Source organism: Homarus americanus, unplaced genomic scaffold (assembly GCF_018991925.1).
Source record: "Homarus americanus isolate GMGI-L3 unplaced genomic scaffold, GMGI_Hamer_2.0 scaffold5589, whole genome shotgun sequence".
Taxonomy (NCBI): domain Eukaryota; kingdom Metazoa; phylum Arthropoda; class Malacostraca; order Decapoda; family Nephropidae; genus Homarus; species Homarus americanus.
In genome coordinates this window covers 1,036,934-1,050,690 of record NW_024736650.1, presented here as the reverse complement: position 1 = coordinate 1,050,690, position 13,757 = coordinate 1,036,934, and the positions used below count along the sequence as shown (strand labels likewise).

The following is a 13,757-nucleotide window of genomic DNA, read 5'->3' as shown; positions in this document are numbered from 1 at the left end:
AAATTTTAAATTAATTATTTATAGGAGATAAGTATTATTATCAGTAAATATACCGATATGCATTACTGACCACCTCCACGGCTAAAAATAGCCCAATCTCGCGGTCACTTTCCCTTTCTTGTCTCCTCACTGGCAAATGGGGGGGGCGTGGGGAGGGGTGTGTGATGATAGCTGTGTTTATTACAGGGGTATAATTCTCTTTTACGGTATGTTAGACAGGTTTATAATACATTTTTATTATTTTAATATACCGGTAATCTTAATTTGAATCCAGCTTGCCAAACGTAAGTTTCAGTATAAAATAATTAGTGGTAAGACCTTGTGAGTGGCTTACGATGTTTCCATCACCACTCTTGACACACTAAACCACAATATTTAAGAGGTAAGAATTTTATACTTGGTGGTTTAGACGACCCCCTAACTTTGGGCAGATTTTTTTAATGTTCAAATTCCGTCTTATAAGCCGAGATATATATATATATATATATATATATATATATATATATATATATATATATATATATATATATATATATATATATATATATATATATATATATATATATATATATATATATATATATATATATATATATCAATTAAACACAATGAACCTTGCGAATTAATAAGTTTTGATGTAAATTCACTGTTCACTAGAGTACCTGTGAAAGACTTACTTTCATTTCTCAAAGATAAATTACAACTGTTAGATTTAACTATTGAACATGATACTTTCCTGAAATTGATAGAGTTATGCGTAACTGACAATGTGTTTAGAGCAAATGGGAAGTTCTACAAGCAAATATTTGGCATGAGCATGGGTAATTGTCTTTCTGCTCCTCTAGCCTGTATTTATATGGAGTTTTTTGAGTCGAGATTACTACCCAATATAGTGGACTTTATTCCTCCATGGTATAGATATGTAGATGATGTTCTTTGTCTTTGGCCTAGAAACAGTGACCCATTGGAATTTTTAGACAAGCTTAATGTAGTGATGGGTTGTCAGACCACAGCTTGCATCTCAGAGACAGTCCAGACTTGACCCGACATTAGGGAGGTCAAGTGTAGGGTAACTCTCACGGCTGACCAAGGGTTATAAATCAGCCAGGCTCCCCTCCCATGTCATACATGTAAGGGGGCACCGGCCGGCTCTCTCCCAATATACACAATGGCCTACACCGCAGAAGAAGTCCAGACCTGACCCTACATTAGCGAGGGCAAATGTAAGGAGACCCTTCGCCGCCCCCCCCCCCCCAATCGGCTCAACCTGACGGCTCGCCTCCCAATATATAGGACGTCTTAGTCCTCCCTCTGGCAGAGAGAGGCAGAGAGAGACAGAGAGAGAGTGTGTCTTGTAACCAAGAAGGGCCAGCTACCACGTCCCGAGTCCTGCTCGAGAGAAGTCAGGGGCCGGAGGCAAGCCGCCTCCGGTCGCCTCCGGTCAGGACCGAGACTTCCCTCCGGCGCCCAGCTAAGCAGTCTCCCATAGAGACAACCCAGGACCACCTGCTAGGCCTCCCCTAGGTCACGTGAGTGTTTGTCAGAGCTTTCCATGGGATGAGTTACTTACGTGGGAAGTGTATTCATTTCATGTTCGTGTCCGAGAATCAGAGTGTCTAGTAACGTAATATGATGTCCTAGTAACGTAAATATAATGTCCTAGTAACTTCAATAGAAGGTGTTATCAATGTGTCCATGTCATGTTCGTAATTAATAAAGAGTTGTAACGAAGCGGTGTTTGAGAAGTCGCCCTTAAGACGTAATAGATGTGTATTGACGTATAAGATAAGATAAGTGTAAATAACTATCACGGCCACGCTACCAAAATCTTCCTCTCTTTTATACTCTTATACTATCAATATTCTACCTATATGTAATCTTCTTCTTGTGAGATTTGTCTCATTACATTAATGATATTGTCCCAAGTATCACATTCAAAATTGAAAGAGAAATAAATGGATCCCTTCCATTCCTTGATATGCTTATCATGAGAAATGGCCAAAACTATAAATTTAAGGTATATAGAAAGCCCACACAGGTAGACAGTTTCATTCACTATTTATCGAATCACCTTGAGTCTACCAAAATGTCAGTTTTTTCTGCTATGTTCTTAAGATGTCTGCGTATTTGTGACTCTGAATTTATTGACGATGAATTGAAACACATTCGTTCCATTGCACAGAAACTCGGGTACCCTTCTGTGTTTGTTGATCGTTGTTTTAAAAGGGCTAAAAAATCCTTTCATTCCTCTCAAACCAGACAAGTTCCTACACTTAAGAATATTTTGACTCTGCCCTATCGTAATGAACTTGTCCCGTTAGTTCGGTCCCTCAAGCTTCTAAATATTAATGTTGTTTTCAAGTATGACTCTACCATTACCAATATGTTAATAAGGAATAGCCCAAGTTTGAATGTAAATGGAAGTGTTTATTGTATTCCATGTAGCAAATGTAATTGTAATTATGTAGGACAAACAGGAAAAACACTGCAGCTCAGAATCAAACAACATAAGTATAATATCAGAACAGCATCTGAAAGCAGTGCCTTGTTCGTTCATGTTAGGAATAATAATCACCCCATTGCTTGGGAAAAAAGCTAAGAAGTATTTAAATCATCTTGTGTCACAGAAAGACTTCTGGTTGAAGCTAGTTTGATTAAGGAATTAAAATCAATAAACCTTAGTGATGGTCAGTTCAAAACTGATAATATGTTACATAAATTTATTTGTCAGTGGCCCAAGGTTAAAAATGCTTTGAAAACCTTTGATCTAGATGTATGATAGTTATTTTGTGGGTCCCTTATTTTTGACCTGACCTGACTAGTCACGTCACCCCCCTTCTCTTAAGCTCCTCTACGTGTGTGTTGGTGTGGGGATTAGTGGATGACATCATTATGACCTGACCTCATGTTTTTAAGGTCACCCTGTATATTTAAGCCTCTCTCTGTCCATGTAGTCCAGTTGCCTCTGAAGATGTCTTGAATAAAGACGAAAGCTAAGGTGCTCCGTTGTTTCCATTTTCCCGTGTGATTTTATCAAGATTTATCTTATCCACGTTTTCATTGTATATATATATATATATATATATATATATATATATATATATATATATATATATATATATATATATATATATATATATATATATATATATATATATATATATATACGACACGTTCAAGAAGAGTAAATTACCTATATTACACATGAATTTCAACGTAATTTAGCAAGAAGTTATGGAGAAGTAGGATTTTGAAAATTTATGAAAATACCCTGTATTAGGGAAAAATCAGATATCAGGGATTAGACAGAACCGATTCAGGGGTATAGCAACAATGTACTGCATCTGGTTTCCTTAACTGCTGACAGGAAATTGATATTGATTGATCCCATATTAACGAATTTTGTGCTTTAGCCGGACGCTCCCCTTAAGGGAATACACGTACTGTATACAAAATACATAAAATTACACCACGACGCTTAAACAAAGTTGCTTTCATTGGTCTCAAATGTCTAAAAAGTATTTTCTATTTAATATGGCGGGGGGTCCAGAAGTTAGGTAAGGTTAGGTAGGTTTCTTTGGTTAGTTAAGTCAGCTTCTACAGTGATCCCTCGGTTAATGAACGCCTCGGTTAACGAATTACCTTCCATAAGAATATTCAACTCGATTAACGAACAAAAATTAGGTTAACGAATTCGTGTCAACATGTTTTTGCCTGCTCACCAGCTGGAGTATTAGTCCGCCAATACAGTAATCGGTTTTAGGGCTTAAATTCGTTACCATTTGAGTAAATATCAAGAAGGTTGTACTATTCAATAATTTTAAAAGTCTTATATTAAAATTTTTAGTCATTTTAACAATTATTTAACATAATTGAAGTACAGGGAACTAGTTTTTAGCGAGCCAAACAGCCACTTGACTCACCCAGAATGGCATCAGCTTGTGTCTCTGCTCAGTAGAGGAAGCATCTTGCTTGAGATTCTCTTGAACATAAAAATTTTTTACATTTTTACAGTACAATTATTGGTCATTCTGAAATTTAGTTTTCATATTGACAATATATAGTGCAGTTCAGTGTTGATTTAAAGAAAATAATCTTGAATTACACCAAGTGAACTTAAATTTTTTGGGGTGAAATGTCAGCATGAAGCATGGGGTGATTTCTCTTCCACCCCACTGCCTTCTCTTCTCCCTTCTCCTCCATCCCCACTTCTAATTCCCATCATCATCAACCAGGAGCTTTCTACATGCACACCTCAAAGTAAGTGTACTTTTCCGCATTTATTTTTAGTTTGTATGTAATTTTCGGTGAGCTGGAACCAATTACCCAAAATCCCATTGAAATGATGGTTTCGGTTAACGAACGACCTTCTGGAACGAATTGTGTTCGTTAACCGAGGGACCACTGTACACACATTAACAGCACTACTAAACCAGTGTCTAGTACCAATTTACTTTCTAATTCCTATTTTGAGAATTATTGAAATATGATAGCTCGATTTGGATAGTTTTGCACTTAGACAACTCATCAGTGAATAAACCAGAGTATGTGGAGATGCATTGTACAATACAATAATCTTTAGTATTAAGTTCTGATAATTACACTACAATATTATTTACTGTACTAAGTGCTCAAGACAGACCCTGTGGTAAGCACCAACCCTCTTGAGCAGTGACAACAACGGTGCTTGAGAGATAGTGAGTGCGAGTGACATTATTAGGGAGAGCGGGTCAGCAGGACCAATCAGCTGTTACTGCTCTGTAAATAAGAGTCTGAGAATATATGTAAATAAGAGTCTGAGAACATACTACAGTGCAGTAGCTCAATTCTGGGATTGAGTGTGGGATTTTTTGGGGGAAAATGTATTATTTTTTAATAATGTTTTACTAAGCCAGCACCAAATGAACCTAAATAATATGGGAATTATGGTAAATTGCATACTGTACTGTTGTTATAAAGGGATCGCGGGCTGCTGAGTGGGAGGTGGTGAGTTGCCTTCCCTCCCTCCTCCTCCTCTCCCCAGCTACACACCAAATGTAGTTTTGTACATTATCCTAATATAATTCACATTCTTTTCCTATAATTCATTCATCTTAATCTATTTCATAATATATTCCCAAAACATAAGAACATAAGAATGGAGGAAACAGCAGCAGGCCTATTGGTCCATACTGGGCAGTCCCATTTACACCCAACCCCTATCGCTCATATATCCATCCAACCCATGTTTGAAGCTATCCAGCATATTCGAGTTAATGATGATGTTTGGTAACTTGTTCCACTTATCCACTACTCTACTTCCAAACCAATATTTACCGGGTACCTATCTCACGCCTACAACTAAATTTGTCTAATTTAAAACCATTGCTATGAGTTCGCTCCTGGTTGGATAGTTTGAGTACCTTTGTAATGTCCCCTTTGTTTAGCCCCGACTTCCATTTACACACTTTGGTCACATCGCCCCTCCCCCTACGTCTTTTGAGGGAGTGCAAATTAAGATGGTTTAACCAGTCTCTGTATGCAAGGTTCCTAATGCCTGGGATCAGTCTTGTCATTCTCCTCTGAATTCTTTCTAGGGATTCTATATCCATTCTGTAGTATGGTGGCCAGAACTGAACTGCATAATCCAAGTGAGGTCTCACAAGCACAAGATACAGTTTTAGGATAACCTCACTAGTCTTGTAACTAGCACTCCTTTGTATGAACCCAAGTACTTTGATAACCTTGTTTCGAGCAAATACACATTGTTGTTTTTGTTTAAGATTCCTACTTATCATTAATCCTAAATCTTTCTCTCAGTCAGATTTCTCTATAACAACGCTGTTCATCTGATACAGGTACAGGTACTCCTCGACTTATGACCTACTCAACATACGACCACCCGGACATATGACCACCTCAGTCGTACCCAATTTTTTTTCAAATTTCGTACGTATTTTCCAGTACCGAAACGTTTCCGTCCCTTACGAGAGCGTGGCGTGGGCTGGGCCGCCTCGTGGTGTACAGCGTCCAAGCCATAGAGTGCTCAGTTGGTGTTTGGCCGTCGTTGTTGTTGGTAGTGTACTGACAATATTTTCAATATTTTTGTTCTAATTTCCTTTAAAATGACTGGCAAGTGTAAAAGTGAGAGTTCTGGTGGTGCTCAGAAGAAACAAATGGCAGAGGCATTTGCTACTATTAATAAGGGGATGCAAATGTTTGAAGAATTGGATCAAAATGTTGAGCATTTTGCAAAAGTTGACAGAATGATCCAAGATGCACTTGCTTGCTACAGGGAGATTTACAATGAAAAGAAAAGGCAAACTGTGCTGTCTAAATTGGACATATATTTTAAGAAGTCCCCCACTGCAGTCTCCTCACGCCCCACCGGTGCTTCACGCCCTAAAGATGATCCAATACCTTCAACAAGCAAGTATGTCAGCCTGTCTGAAGCAAGCGACATTGATGACCCACCCAGCCCTGTCTCCTCTGCTTCATCCAATTAATGTAGTCTCCATGTTTAATTAAAAAAATTGTTGGGGCCCCGTGTGCATTCAGCTGACTACATTAAAGGTAAGTGCACAGTAACACTGTATTCATTTTTCATTATTGATTACTTTTACTGTACAGTGAAACCTCGCTTTACGCGGTCAATTGAACCCATGGAGGCCCGCATAAAGCGGGAAACGCGAAAAGTGAACAACAGAACATATGGGATTAATTGAAATAGAGACTGGGCCGACCCCCAAACTCCACTTTTTCAGACACAATACCTACATTGTAGTAAAAATAACTTCTTAATTTTATGATGGTATGCACACACAATTAATAATTAAGAGATATATCAATAATATTAGGTTTTTTAACACTTACATTAGTAGAAAAGATGGCTGGGCACACGGGGATGGGGGGTTGGTTCCGAGGCAGAGGGCAGATTATTGGCCCTCACCTGTATCACTTGTATCACTATCCACCACAGAGGCTTGCAGGGCCTCTTTGTCAAACCCCTCAAAGTCCAAATAAGTCCATATCCTCACTATCACTGACTTGGGCCGGCTGTGGTGGGTGGCGAGTGAAGAACTCGGTAATGTTTTGATGACTGGGCGACCTTGTGCGCACCTTACCCGTGCCGCTCTCCGCGTAAAAGAGTACATGCACCGCGTAAACGTGGAAACGCATAAAAAAACCCGAGTAAAGCGGGGTAATACTGTACTGTATTTCATTTTAGATTTTCTATGTATTACTTTTTGCATTTTCGACTTACGACCTGGATTTGGGTCCCTAACCTCGTTGTAAGTCGGGGGCTGCCTGTATCTGGTTTCTCTGTTTACATCTCCTAGACTAAGTACAGTACTTTACATTTATCCACATAAAATTTCATCTGCCATTTTTCAAACCATGCAAAGAATTTGTTTAGATCTTCCTGTAGTTTTGCGGTGTCCTTGTCAGACTTAATTACATGCCCTATTTTAGTGCCGTCAGCAAATTTACTTATGTCGTTTTATGTACCTGTATATAATAAATAGTTATTTCAGATTTATTTCAAATTCAAATCGTTTAATTCATTTTTGAAAAACAAACAAACAAACATACGAATTAAGCTGAAAACTGAATTACCTGTATAACGATCCAAATTAAAGAGGGTACAGTGTAGTGGGCAGGGTATGAAGGATGAGCGAAACTGTGGGGTTATGGTACGGCAAAAAACTGATCATATGACAATAAAATAATGTCCCTACGTGCTTTATGGTATACGTGAAAAAATTAATTACCGTAAATATTCCCACGAAAGACCTACCAAGTCGACACGTGTTGTCAACTGCTCTGTTTGATTACAACTGACCGGCTTGGTTCGATCGTACACTCACATCCACAAAAAAAGTAAAATACACCACGACGCATCAACAATTTGCTTTCATTGGTACCAAATACTGTATCAAAATAAGTACTTTCTGTTTAATATGACGTGGGTCTGGCCCCCCGGCTAGGAAGTTAGTTAAGGTTAGGTAGATTTCCTTGGTTGGTTAGGTCAGGTTCTATTTGGTTCTTATAAATATGTACAGCCAATGACAAATCCATTCGGTCATATTATAGCCACAGCCAATGACAGATATGCCTTCTCAAGACCACAATATAACCAATGGGAGATCTTCTACTTGGCTTCTTTCTAGCAAATAGGAGAGCATGTAGTAAAATGAACAAAATTGAATGCCTTCCGGTGTTAGCCATATCCAGATTACCTTTTTGACTGTTAACAAGAAAAAATTAAAGAAGAAAAACTTATTTTGGTAATAAATTTCCTGCTACTTGTATAGCCTAAAAATTAATCGGTAAATCTTACTCTTTACTCCATCCACTAACTAGACAAAAATTTTTTTTTATTTGCTTAAATTTTGCTCCTTATGTTTAATGGACATAGTTTTATTTGATGTACTGTACCTCCATCTCAGCCCATCTTAAAGAATCAACTTGGCCCACGCAGTTAGCCAACTTGGCCTATCTTAAATAACCAATGGGCCCACACATTACTAACTCGGCACACCTTGTACACCTCAAGCAAGTAGGTGACTAGAGGTTCAGGAATGAGTTTGAGATTTGCTTTATGTCCCTTTTGGTTCAGTGAAATACGAAGAGTGAGAATGAGTGAATACCGAGGATTCAATCGGTTTGAAGGACGAATTTTATGAGTATGTTAGTAGAACTTGATCAATGAACCATGATTCACATTCATAACTTGTGCTTCTCCAGGTGATTTCGAATAGATTGAAATAATTGCTTCCAGTAATTTGCCTACAATTGATGTTAAACTGATTGGACGGTAGTTAGAGGATAGTGATCTATCTCCCTTCTTGAAAATCAGTATCACATTCGCTATCCTCCAGGATTCTTTTACTACACCCATGTTTAATGACATGTTAAAAAAATTTGCTAATGGCATACTAAGCTCTCCCTTACATGCCTTTAATACTCTGGCAAATATCTCATCAGGACCTGGTGACTTAATAGGCTTTAGCTTGTCTAATTGCTTACTAACATCGTTACTAGTCACTACTATCTCGCTTAATCCAGTTTCTTCACTATCTCTGTATATAGTCGGTACCTCGGGTATCATGTTTAAATTTTCGATGGTGAAAATTGTTGAAAAATATCTGTTCAGATTAATGCCCATTTCTCCATCGTATTGGTCCAATCTTGTCTCGTGTTTTTTAGTTTGATACATTTGCAAGAATCCCTTGGTGTTTGATTTGCCTCCCTTGCTACCCTCAATTCATTATTCCTATTTGCTTTTCTTATCTCAGTCTTAACCCTACTGGCCAATAATAATCCTATAATCATCTCGGAGGTAAACTTCACCACGATTTATTCTCTTACCTATAGCCTTCCTTTGGCCAATAATATTCTTTAAATAATTATTTACCCATTTAGGGTCATTGTTGTCTGCTCTGAGTTTTCTGTATGGTATGTTCTGCCTTTGTGCATCAAGTAACTCATTATTTAAATTGTTGCGCAACTCGTCAACATCAGATCTCGTGATCAGGTCATCCTCAACAGCCATATTTTGTGAGGTTATCGTTGTCAAGTCACCAGGTAAAGTGAGGTCGCCCTCTGTGGGAACATTGTTGTGGAACTCGTCAACCTCAGATCTCGTGACTGTTTATCTGTAATGCTTGTACTTTTATGCTGCTTTTTAACAGTGAACTTTTGTCATTCATGCATAGATTAAAGGGTAAACTTTTAAGTATTTTCTTGTGATTCTATTCAATGGCTACACACATCACATGGCTGTTTATCAGTAATGTTTGTACACCTATGCTGCTTTTTATCATTGTACTTTTGTACTTTTATCATCCATGCAAAAATAAATCTGTAAACCTTTACTTATACTTTTTAGTCCGAGTTGGTTATTCGAGATGGTCTGAGTTGGTATTTGATGGTGCGAGTTGGCAATAGGCCGAGTTGGACTGCATTCATTTTATTTTTGGGAAGACTAAAAAAAAAAAAAAAAAAAAAAAATTCAGAAATATTTTTTTATTAGTTCACCCCGAAATCCAACTGTCGCTATAAATCTAAATGACTTTATGATAACTTTCATTGTGTACACTTCTGTTATAAATTAATAATGTACAGTCGGGGTCAAAAGTCTTGAACACTTGACAGTATTTGGCATGTAAGTACCCGAAGATCTTAGGTATTAAGGAGAGTTTTATCCCATTTTGTGGTTCAGGCATAATATGTGATGACAAGTAGTGTTATTAGTATATCCCAATCATATACTGTATGTATAACTCAGAAGTAGATACCAGATATTGCTAAGTGTTCAAGGCTTTTGACCCCGACTGTACCTAATATGGTATTAATATAGTTTTGGTCATCCGGGGAATCTTTGGAATTTATATTTAGTTAGATATAGTTCCTGGGTTCTATGGCTAGGTTCGTTAGGTAAAGTTAGGTTAGGTTAGGTTAGATTAGGTTAGGAGTAAAAGTATCGTTTCAGTCAGACACCTATTTGGAAGTAGATCAGAATCGTTCAAAACACACACAAAATAAAACAACGGAACCTAACCTAAACTTAAAATCCTAAAATTCACCGCATGACCAAAACGATAATAATATCAGGTTAAGTTATGTTAGATAAAAAAAAAAAAAAGTGGTTTGGATATCTATATAAACAGGACCGAAACTAAAATTGGTGAATATATACGACTAACCTGCGGACGAGCTATTTTTATTAGTTTATTTTTTACATTATTTTCATCAGAGTTCTGAAATGATAGTAATTTATTGTGCAAATTTTTCATTTCATATATAATTAGGCACCTAGGTGCGCACTAGTTTGTCTTCCAGGCGGTAAGGAGGCCACGCTTAGCTGAGGCGCTTTTACAGCGCCCGGGGCAGTTTGTTTTTCAGCATGTCGTGTTAAGGTTGTCGCCAGTCTTAAATGTACGTAATTTGTGAATTTAGGGATAAAGACAACGAGACCCTTTAATTGTTCAAAGACAACAGCATTGTTCCTTTAAATAGAGACTGTCCACACTGCGGGAATTCCTGTGCTTTCAGATCATAAAGAAATTTTTTCATCTACTTCCTCAACGCTGTAGCTCGATGTTTCCCACCATCACAATAAATCACTCCACTGCCCGGGCTGTATAACACCGATGTGGCCGTATCATCTCATGTCCAGAAAATCCCTCAAATTTCACAATATCATAGTAAGTTCTTTCTGTTTAATATACCAGGGGGTAAGGAAGTTAGGTAGGTTTGTTTGGTTAGGTCTGTTCTGACATTTATCTTTGGAACAAATCACTTTTTTTTTTCTTGTTTTTAAGTTAGGTAGGTTTGTTTGGTTAGGTCTGTTCTGACATTTATCTTTGGAACAAATCACTTTTTTTTTTCTTGTTTTTAAGTTAGGTTAGATTGGTTGGTTGGTTCCTTTGGTATGAGAATAGGTTATTTTTGGTGTATTACTCAAATCTGACATCCATTTTTGTGCAAATGAATTTTTTTTCCCCCAAATTAACATTTTTATTTAACAGAAACCCTAATTTACACAAAAAATGGAGGTCAGATTTGAGTAATACACCAAAAATAACCTATTCCCATACCAAAGGAACCAACCAACCAACCTAACCTAACTTAAAAACAAGAAAAAAAAGGTGATTTGTTCCAAAGATAAATGTCAGAATTATCTAAAACAGCAAGAAAATTAGCAAAAAAAAAAAAAAAAATTTTCATGTGAAAAATAGGTGATGGGTGGATAACGAAAAATAACCGTGTCCTCTATAAAATAACAGGGAAAATCCGGCGTTTTTATAATTGTTATCAATCAATTTCGGCCGCTGGTTAGGGGTCTGACTAATTACCCAAATGTACCCAAATGTAGCCGCAATGAAGTCAAATAATGGTCCTACATGAATAAATCGGACTGCCAATCACTTCTCGACTAGTATTTGGTGTCACGAAGTCACAAAAAATTGTAAACTTAATTTAATCTGAGTTAACAGATCGCGTGCATGTACCGAGGGAGCGAGTAATTACCGAAATGAACCCAAATGTACCCAAATGTAGCCGCAATGGAGTCAAATGTTGGTCCTACAAGAATAAATCGGACTGCCAATCACTTCTCGACTAGTATTTGGTGTCACGAAGTCACAAAAAATTGGTAAACTTAATTTAATCTGAGTTAATAGATCGAGTGCATGTACCTAACCTAACCTAACCTCGGCTAGTATTTGGTGTCACGAAGTCACAAAAAATTGGTAAACTTAATTTAATCTGAGTTAATAGATCGAGTGCATGTACCTAACCTAACACAACTCAGATTAAATTAAGTTTACCAGTTTTTTGTGACTTTATGACACCAAATAATAATCGAGAAGTGATTCACAGCCCGATTTACGCTTGTAGGAGCATCATTTGACTTCATTGCGACTACATTTGGGTTCATTTGGGTAATTACTCGCGCCCTCGGTACAAGCACGCAATCTATTAATTCAGTTTAAATTAAGTTTTCCAATTTTTTGTGACTTTGACACCAAATACTAGTCGAGAAGTGGTTGGCAGTCCGATCTATTCATGTAGGACCATTATTTGACTTCATTGCGGCTACATTTGGGTACATTTGGGTAATTAGTCGGACCGGCTGGTTAGTCCTATATAATTACCCAAAAATTTTACAGAAACCTTGAATTATCCCTAAATTCTCTACCAATTGATTATTGCTGTTAACACCAAAATTACTACTGGTAAAATTGCAGTTTCGGCCATTATGCCCTAGTAGTTTAGAAATGTATTTATTTTGTGTATTTTGGTCTGATTTAATCGAATTTGACCTTTATTTCCGGGGGAAAGTATCAGTTTTAGAGTTACCCCCGAAAGTATGGAAAAACTTTAAATTCATTTCTGGCGATATTATTGTTTGTCCCCTGGTTGAAATGGGGTTAGAAATGCTCCAAATAAGGAGATCTAAAGGTTGGGGATGGTTAAAACAGTCGGCCGTCAATTGGCCGAAATTGCAAAAATACCTTACTGAGTATTCCATAATATTTCCTCTCGATACTTACGGTATTATCCTGTGGCCGCCATCTATGACAACTCACTAATATTTCATTTAGTATATCACCTAAAGGGTACTCGACGTTAGTGTCATTTACTTGGAGACACAATGCTTGAGGAAGACTGACAAATAAACTTTAATTCGGAAATAATCAAAATCAGCGACCGTAACTTACCTGATCCTGGCAGTATCTTTAGCTGTCTGCTCCAGAGTTAATTTGAGACATTAGACCTCCACTGAGCGACGCGACCACTTTGTTTACGATTGACAATCACTGCCTCATAAACGCCAGTATTGTGAGGAAGAGGATCACAAGCTTCCTCTCTCACTTTCTCTTACGATCCAAGGTAAAATATGAGAAAATTTTGATGCTCAACTGTTTTATAAAATTTAATGCATTTTTCACGTTCGCGTATATTGTAATTTTTTGAAAGATGCTTCAGTTTTTGTAATGCTTATACTTCATCAAATCATATTTTTCCACCACATTTTCTTATGTATATGGTAAAAGTAAATGCCATTTGCTTTTTTAGTGTACATTCTAGAAGTATGCTTCAGTGTAAAGCATCTAAATCCGATATGTAACATTAACATGCACTACTTTGATTAAGTTTACTAATATTTTCATATTTGTTGTTTTAATTATTTGTCAGGTTACTTGTTCGGACGGTCGCTGTCTCCCGGGTTCCTACCGTCAACAGATGCTGGGCATGTTCAGGCACTT

The 13,757-nt window shown here is 37.3% G+C and overlaps 1 protein-coding gene across 1 annotated transcript in view; it reads right to left on the bottom strand.

The window, feature by feature from the left end:
• LOC121872263 (E3 ubiquitin-protein ligase RING1-like) overlaps positions 1-13,352 on the bottom strand; it is a 72,820-nt gene extending 59,468 nt beyond the window's left edge. Inside the window, exon 1 of the mRNA XM_042374929.1 lies at positions 13,209-13,352. The gene's annotated coding sequence lies outside the window, so the exon portion shown is untranslated. The remainder of the gene's footprint in view (positions 1-13,208) is intronic.
• Positions 13,353-13,757: the final 405 nt, after the last annotated feature.